Below are 5931 nucleotides of genomic sequence, written 5' to 3' on the forward strand. Positions count from 1 at the left end.
CCCACTTCCATCAAGCCTGCTGTTTCTCCAGCATCGTTGGAAGGGGCAGTGTCTTTATTAGTTTGGGTTTTTGGTATTAATACTTTGACAATTCTGTTGAGTTTATTTGTTTATTATTTTTTCTCAATTAATATGGGGTACCATTATGCTGACATGTTTTGTCCTTATTGTAGTTTGCTTAAATAGTTATGTTTTGGTCTGTCCCCTATGTGTCTGAATGGCCTGATCAGTCACTATATATGTCTCCCCTATGTTTCAGTCAGGAGGTCAGTTTTGTGCTGTTAAGTTTGTTTCAGTTAGTGCTTAAGTTTAGTTCTGTTGCATTGACCTTTTCATGGGCCCAGAATTATAGTTTGAAGCATTATTTGTCATTGCGTTTCCTTTTTGTAAATAAAAAAAATGGATATTATTTTTCTAAAGACCTGTGTCTCTATAGTCTATCTGCTCAGTCCCTGACAGGCATAAAGTGTGATTCTTCATTCAAACACAAGTCACAGTTCTCATACACTTTGTACACACGTGTTTGGGCTTGGGCTCAATAATATATTTCCCATCGTATGTAATGTGGTGACTGACCAGACGTGACTGGTTGATGAGCTGAGCAGTGAGACTCCAGCCTTCCATAACCACTTTTCACGTTTTCTTCTGTATTACATGTTAACAAACCACCAGAAACTATTGGAACTGATGATCATCAATAAATAGAATATTAATAATCATAATATAATAAAATAATATTAGTAGATCAGCTGTGAACAAGAAAAGCTGAGTATGTTTAGAGGGTCAGATCGTGGAGTGTCCTCAATTCAAAAACATAGAGAACAACATTTTTAACCAGAGACAGAAACAGAACGTACATCTAAAATTACCTTGTGTGTGTGTGTGTGTGTGTGTGTGTGTCTGCGTGTGTGTTTGTGTGTGTATGTGTGCGTGTGTGTGTGTGTGTGTGTGTGTGTGACCTTGACAGTGATGTCTCAGTTATATTTACAGTATCATGTATTTCTGTCTGAGCAGCTGTGGGTTTCCTCAGCTCCTTCAGCACCTCGTATATCCACCTTTACAGTGGACAGTGGTTAACATCATGTGACTCTCCATAGAAACACTCTGTGACTGTGACATCATCATCAGCACATCATGTGACTCTCCATAGAAACACTCTGTGACTGTGACATCATCATCAGCCTTCCTACAAGCCTGTGTACTGAGACAGGCTGCAACCACCCGCTCATTCAGGAACTGGACCCCAGAGGCCAGTGAGTCTCTAAAAGACTGTTTTGAGTGCAGATTGGAATGTCCTGTTGGAGTCACAGGAAAATGATAAAAGCAAGGACCCTGACCTTGATAGAATGGTTGAATGTACCACAGACTACATTAACTTTTGTATGGACACTGTAATACCAGCAAGAACTGTACACTGCTTTCCAAACAACAAACCCTGGATCACCAGTGACATCAAGACCCTCCTCAAGCAGAAAAAGGAGGCCTTCAGGGATGGAGACAGGGAGGAGCTCAGGTGTGTGCAACATGAGCTGAAGAGGAGATTAAAGCAGGAGAAGGAGGACGACAAAAAGAAAGTAGAGAGGAAGCTGCAGCACAACAACACCAGAGAGATGTGGAAGGGGATGAGGACCATCACTGGCCATAAAGAGAAGAACAGCCAGGCAACATCAGGTGATGTGGACAAGGCCAATGTGACACAGGCTCACCTGTTCTCTCTCCCACTGCTTCAGCTGCAGCTTCTCCTACAGCATCTCCTCCACAACCTGACACTGCAGCTGCATCTCCCTCCACACTGGGGTCAAGCCTCCTGTTCTTTACACCCGAGGAGGTGAGGGCGGAGCTCCAGAGGCTACGTCCTGGAAAGGCACCAGGTCCAGATGCTGTGTGTCCGAGGCTATTAAAGGACTGAGCAGCCCAGCTGGCTGAGCCTCTCCAGAGGATCTTTAACTTCATCCTACAAACAGGGAGGGTCTCAGTCCTGTGGAAAACATCATGTCTTGTTCCGGTCCCTAAAGTAGGACGACTGGCTGAGATAAATGAGGACAGACCGGTGGCCCTCACAACACACATCATGAAGACCCTGGAGCTGCTGCTTCTCCACCTTCTGAGGCCACAGGTTGAACAAGCACTAGACCCCCTACAATTTGCCTACAAGGAACATGTTGGAGTGGATGATGCTGTCCTTCACATGCTCCACCTGGCCCATTCGTACTTGGATGAGCCAGGTAGTTACATGAATATTATGTTCTTTGATTTCTCAAGTGCATTTAACATCATCCAACCCCCCATTCTTAAAGACAAGCTGGGAGGGATGGGGGTGGATCCCTGCTTCACGTCCTGGATTGTGGATTACCTGACAACTGTATGTCAGGCTGGGTAACTGTGTCTCAGGGACAGTGATGAGCAGCATTGGGGCTCCACAGGGGACTGTTCTGGCTCTGTTCCTGTTCAACCTGTATACAGCGGACTTTAAAGGGGACATATTATGCTCCTTTTCAACAAGTTTGAATAAGTCTCAGAGGTCCCCAAAACATGTCTTTGAAGCTTCTTGCTAAAAAATCCACTCCGATCCTATATTTCAGCATTCCTGTAAACCTCTCTTTTTCAGCCCTGTTCAGAACAGGCTGTTTCTGTGTCTGTAGCTTTAAATGCAAATGAGCTGTGCCTGACCACGCCCCTCTTTGGAAGGGGATGCCGTTCGGGCTTCTGGCACCGTGCTCTAATGTTTACAGTGACCGGCATCGGTAGCGATTTGGTTCAACCACATGACTTTTATCCAGAATCTGAGCCAGAGGGAGAGGCTGCTGAAGAAGTTCAAACTCTACAACTGCAGCAGGACGTTTCTGAATGGTTGGTAACCAATTTTTTGTATTTTGACATTACATTTTCAGTTTGGTAATGAGTGCTGGCACAGTTACTAACATGTAGCTAGGTAGCTAATGCTAACTGTTACTGTCTCGTCATTACTGGGAGCTCTTTTGGTAAATAAGCACTATTGTGAATTGTGTAATGTAGTTATCTGTCATGCCTCCTTAGACATACTTTTACAGTCTGAAAATGTTTGTTGTATGTAGACTGCTACAGGTGTTCAATGTTAGTACTAGTCAGATATTGTAATAGATGCTGACAAAGTAAATCATTTTTCTCCATGTTTTGAGCAGAGATGCTCATCATGACATCTTCCTTTATGTAGTAAATTTATTTTGTGTATTACAATAAAAGCTGTAAATCAGCATAAACATGTCTGACAGCAACAGTAATCTTTAGTCAAAGACTAAACTGTGCAGTTTTCTACACTACACTGTTGTCAAGCTCCACATTATATGCAATAAGTGACATGTTATAAATTACCTATGTTATATGCACTTGATATGTAGCCAAGCTTACTTCTTACCCACCTTAGCTCCACTGTCTGGCAGTTTTTGAATATATATTAGCTTTATATTTTGGTGAATGTTACCATTTTTCTCTATATTTTGGACAGGTGCTCCTGTGGAAACTGTGCAACCATGCCCACAGAAGCTGAGAATATCTGCTGCTAGGAGATACCACAGGTAACATTCTCACTGGACAAACTAATCACTAATTTGTTTTGATTACATTACATTAATAATAAACCATAGCATTTACCATTTGCAATTCACTGTAGGTTACCAGACGGCTGTGGGAGATCGATGAAGATTTACCATGTAAGGTAGACCCTCCTGGGTTGGAGCCGCTCTGCCTCAATGTGTTCTGCCTGCAACATGTACAGCACTGACTATGGTCCTTTACGGTTGAGAGGAATACACCAGTATGATTTGCTTCTTTGTAAAAACATAGTTTCAATCTAAATAAAAGATGTTAGGCAGTCTTGTTTTACTTCAGTGCACATAATTTTACAATGGTAATAACACACCACAAATAGAGTAACACACCCTCAAATAAATTAGTTTAGCTGCTCTTTGATTTGTAAAGTTCTTCTATCAGCAGATAATGTGCATATAATATATGAATTCAGAGGAGTCATTTCTTTAGTAACAATCAAGCATTTATTTACATCAAATGAGCCACTTATAATCAGTGATAATAAAAAAAGCTGTAGCATTCACTGGATCCATAAAAAAAAATTGTGAGACACATTATAGATATATGTTTGCAAGACTAAATGCCCTGTCCAGTTGTTTTAGTCAGTACAGGTATCTAGCCTATAGGAGCTTTGTGAGCTGGTGCTGGGGCTTCCTTGGTCGCAGAATCTGGGTCGTCATTCCAGCCTGCGTGGTCCTACACATCCATGCTGTGTTTCCTGACGCCACAGGCCAGTAGGTGGGTTTTACACTGCCCCATGATAGAACCGGGACACAGAGCTGGATATGACCTCCTCCTTCTCAGGCCGCTCGAACTGTGCAGTGAGGTCCTCTGGGATGGGGATGGCCAAAGCAGCTTCTGTGTATGGTCCCAGGTCAACTTTTCAAATATGAGGTCCACCACATTCCCTGTAAGATTTTGTTTACATTTTTCACTTATTTTTTTTTTTTTACAAAACAATGACTGAAAGTCTGTTTCTAACTACCTCCTGACATTTTCTTTACTGTATTTTGTTGTTGATGGAACTGTCATAACATTATACGTGCAATACAATGTGTACAAAACATTTTTTGGTTGAAAAATAAAATAATATAACATAAGAAATTGGACCTTGAACAGTGGTTCACCTTCTTTTGTTTGGGCTTGTGGTCGGTCAGCATTTTCATTGTAGTACATGGCAGCCAGGTAGAGTCTGGAGGTACAGTAAGGAGAAAATCAAAGACGTTAATATTGACATAAACCTTAGCCTACACACTCTCACAAGTTCTAAGTAACCACAGCTTCATTTACCTGCACATTATTCCAAGACTGATAAATGACTGTTAGGTTTATCAAAAGTAGATGCACTTCAGATGGCTACAGACCTGTACTTCTGATGTGAGGCTGAAGAGTCTTCAAGGATAACTGTGTGCCTACAGTGGGTCAGTCTGGCATGCAACATCCCTTGTTGCAGGAAGCTGTATAGATGCACTTGATGTGCTGGCCTGAACAGAGGAAACAGAGGCAGTAGTTATGGCAACAGCTGCAAGCAGTGAAAAAATGATAACAACAAATGCACTCAATTATGTGTAAACTGGGTTGTCAATAGCTTCTAAATACTGCAAATAGCTCACTATATGTGCAAAATGCAAAAAATGTGTATTATAGACTATCCCCTTGGACATATCCCCTTAACACTGCGCTTATCTAGATATTCCCTACAGACACTGTATCTGTAAACATGATATAAACGTTAAAACGGCCATCATAAGGCATGACTCTCAATAATAACTTTCACAGCACTAATAAACAAGCCCGGACACCTATGCTAATCACTACAGAGCCTATTTTTAGTCTGAATTTTACCGGCTTGACTTTACAGACGCGCAACCGGCTATACCCGGCTGCGTGTAGACGATGCTAAACGTTAGCCACATTAGCTGCCATGCTAACAACACACGCAACAGGCTCTCGTGAACAAACAGTAAAGCAACATAAAAATGTAAAACTTACAGCTCCCAAGTTCAAAGTTGGGTCACGGACAGTCGGTACTGATCCAAGCTTTATCTTGAGACTTGTAGGAAATCCTGCATTGTACTGGCCCTCGTTGAGAAAGCAGTCCGAGGTGAAATGGTTAGCACACACGTACAACACTTTCGGAGTTGGAGCGGGAACATTTCCATCAAAAATAAAATTAATCCACTGGGTCTTCAGATCCTCGGGCGTAGGGATTAAAAAAAGACTTCTGTGTTGGTTTGTGCAGCCAACAACAAAGCAACTACTGTGTTTCGCTCGTACCTTCGACATTGTTCTACCGAAAGCCGGTGTTCGCGAGGGAAGTAACGATACCGTCTGCAACACGGACTCAGAGGGCGGAACACACAC

General features: G+C 42.3%; 1 protein-coding gene and 2 long non-coding RNA genes across 6 annotated transcripts in view; 2 read left to right on the forward strand and 1 right to left on the reverse strand.

The window, feature by feature from the left end:
* The window catches only part of LOC111663362 (fibroblast growth factor 12), a 72773-nt gene that overhangs the window by 26508 nt on the left and 40334 nt on the right, over nt 1-5931 (forward strand). The gene's annotated exons all lie outside the window — the stretch shown is intronic.
* LOC147818490 (uncharacterized) lies at nt 2719-4247 on the forward strand. 2 transcript variants are annotated; one of them, XR_015437917.1, is made up of 4 exons: nt 2722-2850; nt 3485-3554; nt 3650-3793; nt 4233-4247. It is a non-coding gene; the product is annotated as an uncharacterized LOC147818490 (long non-coding RNA). The 2 variants fall into 2 exon arrangements; XR_015437916.1 differs by lacking the exon at nt 4233-4247 and having other exon boundaries at nt 2719-2850; nt 3650-3861.
* LOC147818491 (uncharacterized) lies at nt 4655-5864 on the reverse strand. Of its 2 annotated transcripts, none has more exons than XR_015437919.1 (3): nt 5560-5864; nt 4932-5051; nt 4655-4759 (listed from the first exon to the last, which is right to left on the reverse strand). It is a non-coding gene; the product is annotated as an uncharacterized LOC147818491 (long non-coding RNA). The 2 variants fall into 2 exon arrangements; XR_015437918.1 differs by having other exon boundaries at nt 4656-4759; nt 4932-5046; nt 5560-5861.

The sequence above is a fragment of the Seriola lalandi genome, unplaced genomic scaffold (assembly GCF_002814215.2).
Source record: "Seriola lalandi dorsalis isolate HSWRI2012SDOR001 ecotype SW California unplaced genomic scaffold, Sedor1 jcf7180002054575, whole genome shotgun sequence".
In the NCBI taxonomy this organism is placed as follows: domain Eukaryota; kingdom Metazoa; phylum Chordata; class Actinopteri; order Carangiformes; family Carangidae; genus Seriola; species Seriola lalandi.